This window comes from Dasypus novemcinctus, chromosome 8 (assembly GCF_030445035.2).
Source record: "Dasypus novemcinctus isolate mDasNov1 chromosome 8, mDasNov1.1.hap2, whole genome shotgun sequence".
Lineage (NCBI taxonomy): Eukaryota > Metazoa > Chordata > Mammalia > Cingulata > Dasypodidae > Dasypus > Dasypus novemcinctus.
In genome coordinates, this window is record NC_080680.1 from 66,353,860 (window position 1) to 66,368,888 (window position 15,029).

Here is a 15,029-nt window from a genome sequence, read left to right on the forward strand (position 1 = left end):
GTTTGTTTAATTAATTTTGACTGGGCTTGATTCATTGATATCTAAAATTCAGTTCATTGCTTTCCATAAAAGTTTAAACATAAAATAGAGAATCTGAAATAAATGTACCATGATGTCTATATTTCCATGGTTATTTGGATAGGCAGAATAAATGTGTTACATATTTTGGACAGAAAAGTTAACAAAGTTTGTTGAAGCAAATGTTTTACTTAGATATGGTAAGATAATACTACACTACCTACTTTATTGAATATATATAAATATTTTCGTGTTCAAGGATTCATACTTATTTTTTTTTGGCACTAGCAAGGAGAGTTGAAAGGGGGTCACAGATGTACAGATTGTAATGTAACTTTACATTCACAGCATATCAATAAAAAGGGTACTAAGTCATGCGGAAGGGAAATTAGAGGGAATCTTGCAGGAACATGGGTAATGTGGCAGAGCTACAACAGCACTTTTTCTCACCCATTATCCCAGAAGTAGTACAACAATCAGAGACCCAGTTCAAAGAACTGTCAGAAACTAACATTGCAATTCCCGGATAGAACTGTCATTTGATCAGGGGAATGAGGGAGCAGGTTAAGAAGCTCAGAATCAAGATGCCATGATCCAGGCGATCGCAAGAAGAGAGCATCAAGCAGCCAGGAGATGAGAAGTGGAATAATAAATAAGAGGACTTAGCCATTTGGATAGTCTTAGTTTGCAAAAGTCTTCCAAAGCAAAACTACCAGAAATGGATTGACTTTTATAAAGGGACTTTATTTGGGATAAAAGCTTACAGTTCCAAGGCTGAGAAAATGCTCAGATCAAGGCATCATCAGAGATGCTTTCTTACCAAAGCTTGGTTGGTAGCAGATCCTGGAGTCCTGACATGTGGTGAGGCAAGATGGTGGGTCTGCTGGTCTCTCTTTACTTTCTCCTGGAGCTCAGCAGTGGTCAATCAGGCATCTCTCCCTGGGCCATTCTCCTTGAGCCTCCTGGGGTTTCTCTGTCTTTCTAAAGCTGTAAGTGAACCTGTAGCCCTCTCTCTTACATAGCCGGGTCAAGAAGGCAGAGCTACCTTTTCTGAATCTCATCTTTCTCTCTGTATATTCTCAGTTTATATAAGATACAGTGAGAGGGCAGATATGCAACCTGGTTACACCTCACTGATGCAGTTCAATCAAAAGCCCTAAAAGGATTAATCAAGTGAAATAATCAAAGGTCCTTTGATTGAATTTAATGCAAGCAAAGGGCCCACACACATAAGGATGAATTAGTTCAAAAACAAAATATTCTCTGTGATTCAGCAAATTCAAATTGTCACAGGAAGTTTACACTCTATGCTTCCACATGGATGCCTGATGAAAAGGATGTGGATTTGTTGTTGGGGAAACTTCAAATAGTACTGCTTTATTATTTGTTTAATTTTTAAAAAATTATTTATTAATTTAGGATTACTAAACTGAGGATAATAGCATTATCAAGGGTTTTTGTAAATGTAATAGGAACATAGTAGACCCTTGATAAATATTGCATTTCTTTCCTCTCCCAGATATGATACAAGCAATGGCTTTAAGTTCTTTAGCATTTGCTCCAAAAGTTGAGTTGAATGTGCAGGCTAAATTTCATGTTCCATTAATACCAGTGAATAACTTGCTTTGAAAATAGCATTCTTACTGGATGATTGAGTAGTGAATCCTTTTGCAGACAGGTGGGGGCTGCTATAAATATTGGTGATAATGGCATGCACCTATTTCCCTCAGCATACTGACATTGTTTTAAATTACTAGGGCTTCATCGTTGTAACATCTTAACTCAAAAGTTCTTAATAAGGGAACAATGACTTGGAATTGAAATTCAAAAAAACAATATTCTGTGGAGACGTGTTGGTGTGGGTGTGATGTATTTATTAAATAATACACAGTATAGTTTGGACTTAGTAAGGGGTCCATGGTTTTTACCTGATTGGCCAAGGGGTCCATGGAACAAAAAAGGTTAAAAACCCCTGTTTAACTGAATAGTATAACACAGTAGGATTTTCACTGAGGGATTATCCTTAGCCCACGCATTATCTCTTCTGGAAGCAAAAGAAACTGATTCTGCATTCCATACTACATTTGTTGATATCTATCTTCTTACACAATGTGCTCTAGATGGGAACCAACTGAAGTTAAGAATAGAGGACACTCAAGGCAATCTGTAGAGAAGAGCCTTAGCAACAAAGCAGGGCAGCTGATCTTAACACTAAAGAAAGAAGGAAACAATAATGAAGGACAAGTGAGGTGGCAGAATCCAAAACACCCTCTCTATTCCAACAGAGAAAGTGCCAACAAAATGTGTGTTTTCATGTCTGTTTCTTTAACCTCAATAAGATGCTTTCTTTCAGGTTACAAAATATTTTAAATAACATACATATTCCTCGGCAAACAATAATGGACTCAAAATAAAAGATAGTTTAAAGGTGGAAAATAGAAGCAACCAAGGCATTAAACCAGCTTGTAATTATGCATTTACTTTTGTGGTGATAGTCATATTTAAACCCCAAGGATGTGCTGGGGATTCATGTCCAAAGATTTTTAAAAGTATGTTATGCTCCTGGTTATATGTCCCATTTCTCTAATTTGGACTCTCCTTCATGCCACAATTTAGTAACCCAGGTGATTTCTAGTCAAATTGGAAATCCAACACTTAGCTTGTTAATCATTTCCATCTATCCTAGAGAAACCATTTTTAAAAATTAATTATAGAGAAGAAGGTTAAGAGCTTCAGGTCCTTGGAAGTTGTCTTGAGCATACAGGAATGCCTGAAGAAGCCTAAATAGGCAGCTGGTCAAAAGAAAATTAGACAATTAGTAAAATGGAGCCAAATCCCAAGTTAAACTTTGCCGTATTGGTAATTTTGCCACAACGTTTTATAAAACAATCAAAAACCAAAAACTCAAGATTTAAACTCAAATATAGAGTAATAAATTCCACTTTTATGAACACATGAATGATTTCACTATTCTTAATTCTGATATTCTGCTTCCTTCATCTCTTCCATACTCATTGATACTGCCTTATTTGAGGTCTACAAGACCCTTTACCATGCTATTAGAATATTCAGATGGTTCTCATTGTTTCCATTCTCTCCTTATCTCCATTCCATTCTCCACAGTACACCCAAAGTGACTATTCCCAAACATCTGATTTGCCTTCTCCAAACTTGTATACCCACCATTACAATTCTGATCTGATGCCTGCTGACCTCTTTGATTTTGCCTCTTGTCACGGCTACATGTATATTCCACATAGACTGAATTATGGTCAGTTACCAGAATACAAAAGACTTACACTATATTTTTAACCCCAATGCATCCAAGCTCATGCTACTTCCTTTTTCTGGCCTTTCTCAACCCAGCCTTATTTCCCTTGTGAAATTGTCATTGATTCCCATACTTTAAGTAGCTTTGATCACTCTACTTTTTGTGCTGTACCATGTTCTATTACAGAATTTAGCGTACCATAATCCAGTCATATGATTACTCTAGTAGAAGTCTTTATAGCCCACAGGGTCTTGCACTTCAATACGTGGCTTAAAATGAATCTATGAATGAAAGAAGAATTACACCATAAAATACTGAGCTGATGTTTATGCGTACTGTAGAACTGACATTGCATACACTTATTCTGCTGACATATCATACTGAATGAAGCAAGAAAATACACTCTGCATTCTCTCTGCCTTTGGTCTAGTTTACCTATCTTTATTTTCATGAATGGAAGCAGCTGCAAGAGATCCAGAGGGTCTAAGAGAATCCTGTTGTAATAAAGCAAGTCACTGAGTTGTATTTGATCAAGGAAAAAAATCCTTTAGAACTGCTCTTTTGAGTCATTATGGTATCAAGTTGATATTGTTGCATGAATCAAGGAAGAACAGTCTGATAATGAAAACACTCAATGGGTGCATAAATGCTCTGTTTTGTTGCATTGATGAAAAAACTCCAATCCCCTTTCATTAAGGCTATTTTTGTACAGAGTATTGTGAATCACATGCAAAAAAAAATTCCATTTTCTCCCTACATTCAAATTTTACTGCATTTCAAGAGCCTAGGATATTTTAGTGTGGAAAAGAGAGCAATAGAGAATCAGTGCTAGTAGTGATTATACATCACTATTACCAACTAATCTAACCCCCTGCCACCCTGTTTCGGGGCTGAAATCATTAAAAGATCATAATATCTTCATATGATAGAGCATTAGTCTTCCAGAAAAACAAAATTTAAAGCCTGTTCAATGTCTTCATTTTGTTACAGAAACAGTATAAAAGAGGCAAGGAACTTGTAGGGCAAATATCTAAGTTTTGAAACCTGGCTTTATATCAGAGTCTTAGAACCTATATAATATTTTAGCAAGCCATGTTATCTCTCTGTACTTTATTTTCTGCATCTGTACATAGTAAAATTTACTTCACCAGGGTAGTTGTAAATCCAAGAAAACATATGGGAAATCTTTTCATGGACCACAAAACCTAAAAGATTGCATATTAATCTTTATGAGATTATATATAAGTATAAAGTCAAAATTATCAAACATTATAAAATAATTTTCTCATTAATATGATCAATTATAATCATATTATAGATTAGTGGTTCCTGGCATTTTCAAGCATAAACAATCTTATATGATATACCAAAAACTTTTATGAATTATCCACTTGTAGTATCACTGACAGAGAAAAAGCATAATGACAGAAAACACTATGAATATAGTAATATTAAATTACAAAGCATTTAATCAAATAGCACTGAGCATATACGTAGGGTAAACAATAAAACACAGAAAATCCTTTCCATAGACACTTCTTGAGCACAAAAATGTTTATGAGCAGTAAAGCCACAGTTGCTCTGGTATCCTCATTTCTTAATTTGCATGTCAGTAACATCATACGTGCATAGATAGATAACAAAAATCTCTAAGCTAACTCCAAATTTTAATAACTTCCTCAGTGTCCTTCCAGGACGTGGTAATAGGGCCAGTCTTTCTTGGATTTTATCAACTATTTTCTTTATTTTTAAATAAATCTTTCTTATCCACAGACATACTTAAAGATTCCAAATACCTTTATACAACTAGATAGTGTTTGTGAGAGCAAAACAAGTCCTGACAAAGCATTTGCTGCTCTATTTAAAGTGTTAGTGAGATTAATGGAGTAATCAACTCAGATTGATGATGTGCATTATAAAGTAAAACCTGTCATAAATATGGATTGGTTTTGCCAACAGATGTCATTAACTTGTTAATGGGGCAACAATTTTTGGAGCTTTACCTCAATACCTTTATCCTACTCCAAAATTTCTAAGAATAATTTTGATATTTTATATTAAAGCCACAAGAGAAAGCAAGTGACAAGTTCTATCTACAAGTATTTGGGTACCTAAAGTCTGGAAAGAGACATGCAATGTCAGGCAATAACATTCCCCTCTTCTGAGCACCCAGATTCAAAAGCTCAGTCATCTCAACACATTCTTCTTCCTAGTATATCCACTTGGCCTTTAATTCTTATGGATATTATCTCTGAAATAGCAGTCAAATCTATCCTGCAATTCTGCATTGAATTTATAAATCAATTTGGAATCATTGAAATCTCTACAATATTGAATCCTTTAATCCATGATTTAGTTCTCCGTTTGAGTTCTTTTAACTATCTTCCATAAAATTTGTAGTTTAGAGTTTCATAGATTTACTATAAAGTCCTTGATATTTTTGATGCTATTGTACATTTTTCAAATTTTATTTTTGATGTCTTTGATGCTACTATAAATACAGTTGAATTCTATATATTGGCCATATATCCAGTAACCTTGCTTCTTATTTTGGGGGAGGTGATCATCAGATAAATTATTATGATTCGCATATTTTGTTTTATTTCTGAAGTAGTTTTATATGAACTTGGCTTGATATATATATATATTCATATTCCAGGATTTTTTGTGGCCAGCATTTGTACTTTAAGAGTTACTTCTGTAATATAGTGAAGGATAGTTTCTTTTATGGACAATAGTGATTACGGTAAGGGAGAGGGTGTGTGATGAACATATCCTATTTTGTTTTCATTTCTGCAACATTATTTAGTTTGCAAATTAACTAACTTGTTTCCTTTCAATGCACAGTTTTTTTAATTTATTGGATCCTCCCCTACAACCAATGCTTTTCTAAATCTGCCACTGCCACAAATATCATATTCCAGACTTATTTTTCCTCAAGATAATGTGCTTTTCTTATATAATATTTTGGACTTATATTTAGGACATATATATATATATATATATAAAATAGAGATACACATACACGCACACCTATATGCAATCAGGGCAATATTTTTTCTAAACTCTGCTTGCATACCTTACACAAATTTTGATATGTCGTATCTCCATCATCACTTAAAAATACCTTATAAATTACACTGTGATTTACTCCCTGATTTATAGATTATTTATTGTTGTATTTCCTCTAAAGAATCTGAATTATGGTTTTTTCCCCCCATTTTCTATATGGACAGGACTTATAAATAACAAAATTCTAATGCATTTTTCTCTCCTCACTCATGTGCTAAATCATCAAGAGCCATACTGATTTTTTGTTGTTGGAGATATACTTTAATAGTATGGGTGAACCCAATATAAACATAAGCTTACCAAAAAATGTAATCAGGCATCAAGTCAATTTAATTACTCAATATCATCATAAAACAAAAGCAATATAAGGCATTTTAGAAAGGAAAATATGAGAGAAGTTTTTGCAGACATACCTGCCCTATCTTGTAGAATGTTCAGCATGTACTTGAGAAGAATGTGTATTTTGCTATTGTTAGGTAGGATGTCCTGTAGAGGTCCCTTAGGTATCATTGGACTATAGTGTGTCAAAGTCTTCGATTTTCTTCCTGACTTTCTGACTAGCTGTTATATCCAATTTTGACAGTGGAGTATTAAAACCCTTTCTTTTTTTAAAAGATTTATTTTTATTTATTTATCCTCTCACAGTGCCCCTTGCACTCACTGTCTGCTCTCTGTTTCCATTCACTGTGCATTCTTCTGTGTCTTCTTGTCTTCTCTTCTTTCTGTCTCTTTAGGAGGCACCAGGAACCATCTCTGGGACTTTGTAACATGGGAAAGGGTCACTCAATCACATGAGCCACCTCAGCTTCCTGGTTTGTTGTGTCTCTCATTGTCTTTCTCCTGTGTCTCTCCTGTTGCTTCATCTTGCACCAGCTTTCCATTTGGGCTAGCTCTCCACACAGGCCAGCTCACCATGTGGGCCAGCTCATCTTCACCCGGAAGCCCTGGAAATCAAACCTGGGAACCAAATCTTAGAGTCACATCCACTTGCCTTAAAATCTTTCTTTGTGATAGTTAATATCATGTGTAAACTTGGCTAGATTATGGCGACTAGTTGTTTGGTCAAGAAAACACTGGCCTGATTGTTACCATGAGTGTGTTTCATACATGGATTTACATCATTTAGTCAGATGATTGCATTTATGGCTGATTGTTTCTACAATCAACAAAGGAATTTACCTTCTTCAACAATGAGGGGACTCTCTGTATCCAATCAGTTGGGAGGTCTTAAAGTGAGAATTGAAGATTTCAGAAGTCAGAAAAAGAATTTCTAGTTCTACTTCAGCCAGCCAGCTTCTCCTGAGGAATTCAATATAACTTTCAAGTTTCTAACTTATAGCTTCCTGCCCTCTGGAATTTGTACTTGCCAAATCCCTGATTGCATGAGCCAATTCCCTTATTAAATTTCGCACTCTCTCTCTTGCTCTCTCAAGAGATGGATATAGCTATACAGATATATGTATATCCTGTGGTTTCTGTTTTTCTGGAGAACCTTGTTAATACACTATGTATTAGTGAGGGTTCCTAGGGAAACAGAATCAACAAGGGATATCTGTCAATAATAAGAGATTTATCAGAGTCTCATGCAGCCATGGAGATGCACAAGTCCAGGTTCTGCAGGCAGGCTGCAACCAGGAGCTCCAGTGAAATTGCAGTGAAAATTCTTGATGAGTTCTGGGAGTTGTTGGCTGTCCAAAGAAGAGCTGGAAAATTCTCTCTCAATGATAGAATCACTTCCTCTTTTAAGGGATTCAACTTATTGGGTAAAGTGTCACTCACTGCTGGTGGCAATCTCCCTGACTGATGTAATTATAACCAGCTATCTATGATTTACCACTGCAGTAAAGTCATTGTGACTAAATTCCATAAATACCCTAGTATTACAGTTAGCCCAGTGCTTGCTTGACCAAACAACTGGGCACAATTACCTGGCCAAGTTTACACAATAGCCTAACCATCACACACTACTACTGATGAACTGTCAGTTTACTCTACCAGTTCTTTCAGTATTTGCTCCATAAATTTTGTAGTTCTTTTGTTAGATGTAGATATTCTTATAATTGTTATATCTTCTTATTGGATTTTCACTTATATCATTACAAAATGGACTATTTGTCTCTAGTAACAATTTTTGGTCTTAAAATCAATTTTGTCTGATATTAGCATGGACCTCCAACTTTCTATCAGTAAGTGCATAGAATATTATCCTCATCCTTTCATTTTCAATGCATTTGTGTCTTTGGCTCTAAAGTGATTCTGCTGTAAACAACATATAGTTGGATCATGGTTTTTTTTTTCTTATAATCCATTTTGCTAATCTCTAATTTTTGCCTTTTGATTGGAGTGTTTAATTCATTTAGGTTTAGTATAATAATGATAAGGTAAGATTTATACCTGCCATTTTGGTTTATTTTCTATATATATTGTGTGTTCTGTTACTGTATTTCACCATTTCTGTCTCATTTTGAGATAAATGGTTATTTCCTAATAGAGCATTTAAAATATTTGTTCCTTATTTTACTATTTTTGAATGGTTATCTTAGTGGTTGCCCTAGAGTTTACATTAAACAACTTAAATCAACCAACCTAGTTCAGATTAATACCAACTTAATTTCAATAGTATACAAAACTTTGCTTTAATGTATGTCCCTCCATATCCCTTTTCTGCTATTATTTTCACACAAATTCATCTTTATACATTTTAAGCCCATCAACAGTTTTATAATTATATTACTTTATGCAGTTGCCTTACAATCAGATACAAGAAGAAAAGAAGTTCAGCCCAAAATACATTTATATATTTCTTACTGGTGCTCTTTATTTCTTCATTTGGCTTGAAGTTACTGTTTACTGTTTTCCTTTTAACCTGAAGGTGCCCTTTACTATGTCTTGTATGGCAGACCAGCTGATAAAAACTTCTCAATTAAAAAAAAATCTGAGTCTTAATTCCCCATTAACTTTTTTAAGAACAGACCAATTTTACTGATACATATTAATGAAGCATTCAATTTATCCAAAATTTTCAAGCAATTTTATTTGGTATAATCACATAGTTGTGCGTTCATCACTCAATCATTATTAAAGCATTTTCACTATTTCAATAATAATAATAAACAAGAAGAAACAAGAAAATTCCTCACTTCTCAATCTCTCTGTTTCCCCTGGTATACATAGCTGTTATTTTGGTTATTCTTATAGGATTATTTGTTTTTTTATTAAGCAGTTTTAAGACATATTCACATACCATATGATATATCCAAAGTGCATAATCAATGGCTTTTTTTTTTAGCTGTTAAAAAACAGCTCTGTCTTTTAACAGTTTGACTATGATATGTATACACTTGGACATCTTTGAGCTTGCACTACTTGAAGCTCATTGAGTTTTTTTGATGTGTAGATTAATGTTTCTCATCAAATTTGGGAGGGGTTTGGCCACTCTTTCTTCAAATATTCTTCATACATCTTTGCCATTCCCCTTTTCTGGTGTTCCTGCTATGTATATTTTGGTACATTTGATGGATTCCCACAGGTCTCTGAAGTTGTTTATTTTCCTTCATTTTATGTTTTTCAGACTGGATAATCTCAATTGACATATAAATATTTACTGATATTTTTCTTCTGCCATATCCAATCTGCTATTGAGCTCCTTCAGTAAAATTTTCATTTCAGTTATTGTATTTTTCATCCCCAGAATTTCTATTTGTTGCTTTCTTTATAATTTCTACCTCTTTAACCATTTTTTATAGCAAATTTTTTTATTCTTTCTTTTAAAGATACATAGATCACACAAAACGTTAAATTATAAAATATAAGTTCTCATATACTCCACCTTCACCCCCCCCACTCCTCTCATATCAAAAACCTCTTTCATCAGTGTGGCACTTTCATCATATTTGGTGAATACATTTTGGAGCACTGCTACACCACATGGATTATAGTTTACATTGCAGTTTAAATTTTCCCCCAGTCCATTCAGTAGGTTATGGTAGGATATATGACTTGCATCTGGCTCTGCAATTTCATTCAGGACAACTCCAAGTCCTGAAAATGCCCCCATATCAAATCTCTTCTTCCCTCGCCCTTCCATTAGTAACTTCCATGGCCATTGTCTCCACATCAATATTTTATGATATTATATATTTGTGAGTTGTCATTCTCATGTATTCCTTTAGTTATGTAGAAATAGTTTTCTTTAGTTCTTTTAGTATATTCATAATAGCTGATTTAAAGTCTTTGTCTAGTAAGTCCAATTTCTGGGCTTCTCCAGGGAGGCTTTTTATGAACTGTTTTCTTCCTGCATATGGGCCATACTTTCCTACTTCTTTGTTTGCCTTATAATTTTTGTTGTTTAAAACTGCATATTTTAAATAATATAATATGGCAACTGTGGAAATCACGTACTATTCCCCAGACTTGTTCAAAGTCTGCATTCTTTGTCATGTGAAGTGACTGAAGTCTATGCTTAGTTATCTTAATATTAAGTATTGATTGAACAGAGATTTCCTTAAGTGGCTTGAACTAGTAAATTTCCTCAGCCTGTGCTGAGATGCTCTATGTATGTGTGTTAACAATTGTCTTCAATGCTCGTTGATAGTTTAAAACTCTATTTTAGCCTTGAATTCCTTACTTGCACAAAATCTCAAGGTCAACCAGATATGAGAGGTTAGGGCTTTCTTAGATATTCTGGGCTTGTACACAACCATGTATATGTGTGTGGCCTTCCAGATTCCCAGGAATACGTAGCAGCTTTACAAAGCCTTCTGTGGGCATCTTTTCCCCCAGTTTTTCCCTTTAAGTTTTTCAGTTTGCCTCTTGTTAGTTCCAACTGGTGTTGTCACTTCAGGAACTTAAGACGTTAAACAATTTAAACAATTTGCACTGATCACTTTCAGCAAATGTCCTACTGTTGGGCTTTCTTCTTGAGTGAGTTTTAAGTGAGACCAAATAAAGACAAGTCCTGTGAGTGGGGCTATTCCAGGGAGTCAAGAGATAGGTCAAATAGTAAGAATTATATAGGGAGCCCCAATCCCATTTTGTCCCCTTAGTGGCTGCTAGACTGCTGGCTTTCATAGCCTACTATGGTTCTGAGACTGATGTTTGACAAGGCTACTTTGGAGCCAGGGAAGGGGTGATGGGACTAGAGAAAGTTAAAAATGATACAAAGCTCACTGTTTATACTGACTTTGGCTGTTTTATTGGAATATATGCTCCTTGGAGTTTTACAAACCTTTCATTGTTCTGAAAATGTTGATATTGACATTTTATGCCACTGGTCTTGTTGCTTTTATGGAAGAGCAGATTTTTACAGGTCCTTACTCTATTATTTCAGAATTGCTTTTCTGATTTTCTAGTTTCTTATTATTACGTTTTGAGAGTTCTTTATATATTTTGGATACAAATTCTTTATCACATATGTGATCTGTAAATATTTCCTCCCAGTCTCTGGAAGGAGATATTTTAGCAGTGTCTTTCGATGAGCAGAAGTTATCATTTATCAGTTTTACTTTTATGGATGTAGTTTTTGGTATTATATCCAAAAATTATTGCTTAACTCAATATCACAAAGATAGACCTTTTGTTTCCTCTAAAAAAGTTATAATTTTAAGTTTTAAATTTATATTTTTGTACCATGTTATTTTTTTGTACTTGGTACAAGGTATCAATGAAAGTTCATTTTTTCCCTTCACTATTGATATGCAATTGTTCTACCATGATTTGTTGAAAACAAGATCCTTTTCCCCACTGAATTGCTGTTGCACCTTTTTTGAAAGTCAGTTGATATATATGTATAGGTCTATTTCTGTACTCTCAACTCTCTTCAATTGATCAATTTAACTATCTGGATGCCAATATTCCAATGTCTTGATTATAGGAGCTTTATATTAACACTTGCTATTAGGCAGTGTAAGTCCTCTAATTTTATTCTTTGTTTTTCAAATTGTTTTGCCTTTTATTTTTTAATTTTTTAAACATTTTTAATTTTTAAAAAAAGATAGATTACATAAATTTTACATAAAAATATGGGAAATTCCCATATGCCCCACTCCCTATACCTCCCACATTTTCCCACATTAACAACATCCTTCATTAGTGTGGTACATTCATTACAATTGATAAAAAACATTTTAGAGCATTGCCACTAAGCACAGATTATGGTTTACATTGTAGTTTACACTCTGTCCCACATAATTTTTAAGTTATTTGCTTTTTGTTTCAGGGCCTTTGTATTTCCACTTGAATCTTACAGTCAGCTTGTAAATTTACACACACACACACACACAAACCCTGCCAGATTTTTTATTGCGATTGCATTGAAGGTACATATAGTTTGGGGAGAATAGAAATATAAACAGTAAAGACTCTTCTCTTTTCCTGATTATTCTGGCTAGAGGTCTATCAATTTAATTGATCTTTTAAAAGACCTGGCCTTTGAAATTTGTGCTATTTATTAATTTATTAAGCTTTTTTTCTAATTTAAAATTTCCACTCTGGTCTTTACAAATTCCTTTCTTTGGCTTACTTTGTATTTCAGTTCTCCATTTTCTACTTTCTAATACAAAGATAGCAAAAAGTTAAAATATGCCTTTAGAGAATAAAATATATAACCTACATTTTCCAGTAAACACAAGTATCCTAGAATAAATGATGTTCCAGTTTTTTTGCCAAGAAAATTATAATAAAAAATGTTTAAGAAGACCTAAATAAATGAAGACGTTTTTGTCAATTATTTACTACATAGTTTGTTCTTTTTTGTCCTTTCATATTGGGGTGCATATGACAACAGGGATGAACCTAGAGGATCCTGTGCTGAGTGAAATAAGTTTGGCACAAAAGGATAAATATTATATGGTCTCACTACGAAAAATGAAATACTATGAGTAATTCAGAGGTAAACTCTAGGGTATAGGTTACTCTGAAATAGAATGCTGATTGAGAATGGGAGCTGATGCTTAATGCATGGAGCATTATTAATAAGGTTAATTGTGAAAGTGTGGAAATGAATAGAATTGAGAGTAACACATTATAGTGGGTATAACTAGCACTGCTGATTTTAAAATGTAATTGTGGCTCAAAGGGGTAATCTGTGGATGTAAAAGTCAATTGAAAGGAAACTACAGAATAATCCAGAGAATGTATAACATGGTAATTTTGGTGGTGGATGAAGACTATGGTATTAGTATAAATATAAGTGCTCTTCTTTTACAAAGTGATCAGAATATGGTGATACATGGCAAAGCTGAATTAATGTATCTTATGGATGATAGTTAACAGTAATATTGTAATATTTTGCAGCATTGGCAAGAAGATATTATTTCAATCCTAAGGGACAACAACAAGGGGGTATAAGTATGTATGGAATTTTTCTGCATTTAATGAGAAGAGTTTATGGTTTTTCTCCTTTACTCTGTTAATAGTGACTTTCAATCATCAGGCACCTAATATCTAATCAATTTTGCTGATAAAAATGCTTTTATATTATTTTATAATATTTCCTTTAGGGTTTCTGCATTTACCTATTGTACTGACAATCACAAGTTAGAACTATCTATGTTTCCTATTCTAGTCTTTGACTCTCTGGTCTGGCAATAAAGATTTTTGCTACTAACATAAAATTAGAATGATAGGAAATAGCTGCCGTTTTTTGATGTTGTTGTTCTCTAGAAGAATGTGCAAAATATTGAAATTGCGTCTTCCCTGAATATTTCTTCAGGCTCCAGGTTTTCATTTCAGTGAGACTTTTGCCTTCCGATTCTCATATTTCAACCCTGTTTACTTACTGTCGAGGATAATAAGGAGCCAGGCCACCCAGCGGATGTTCGACGCCAAGAACGTGTTGGCAGCCGGCCACCCCGCCACAGCCGCGCCCTGACGGTGGCCGCCGTCTTCCGCGGCCGCGTGTCCATGAAGGAGGTGGACGAGCACACACTGAACTTGCAGGACAAGAAGAGCAGCTACTCCTTGGGTTGCAAGCCCCTTGAAGTCAAGATGCCCGTGTGCGACCTCCGGCTGCGCGGCTCAAGATGTCCGCCGCCTTCACCGGCAACAGCACGATCACGCAGGCGCTGTTCCAGCGCGTCTCGGAGCAGCTCAGGGCCACGTTCCAGCGCAAGGCCTTCCTGCACTGGAACTCAGGCGAGGGCACGGACGAGATGCAGTTTCCGAAACGGAGGGCGGCGTGAACAACCTGGAGTCCCAGTGCTAACAGTACTAAGTCGCCACGGCCGAGGAGGGGGGCGGGCTGAGAAGGAGACAGAGGAGGAGGTGGCTGAGAGCCGGCTAGCAGGGAAGCCGGGTCAACTCCTTATCCCCTCACAGCCTGCCCACCGTTCCTGCCGCCTCACTGCGCGGAGCGCTTGCGATCGTTCCCCCCTCATCACATGCTGTACAGACGCCACCATTAAAGTCTTTTCATAGTGGAAAAAAACAAACTCTAATCTCTACAGCATCTGTAGTTGTATAAAATTCATTCCTGATATTTATTTGTGAATACTCTCTTTTTTTCTTTCTTAATTTTGTCTATTTTACTAATCTCTTCAGAATCTATTTCTCACTTTGTTGATCTCTGATTTGTGTAATTGAATTATGTAATATGTGATTGAAAATTGCTTTCTCCCTTAATATTATTACTTGTACTTTCTTTTGGTTTATTCTGGTTTGTTGTTTTTTT

General features: G+C 35.1%; 1 pseudogene; it reads left to right on the top strand.

The window, feature by feature from the left end:
* Nucleotides 1-14,162: 14,162 nt before the first annotated feature.
* On the top strand, nt 14,163-14,776 carry LOC101433985 (tubulin beta chain-like; annotated as a pseudogene).
* The last annotated feature ends 253 nt before the right edge of the window (nt 14,777-15,029 follow it).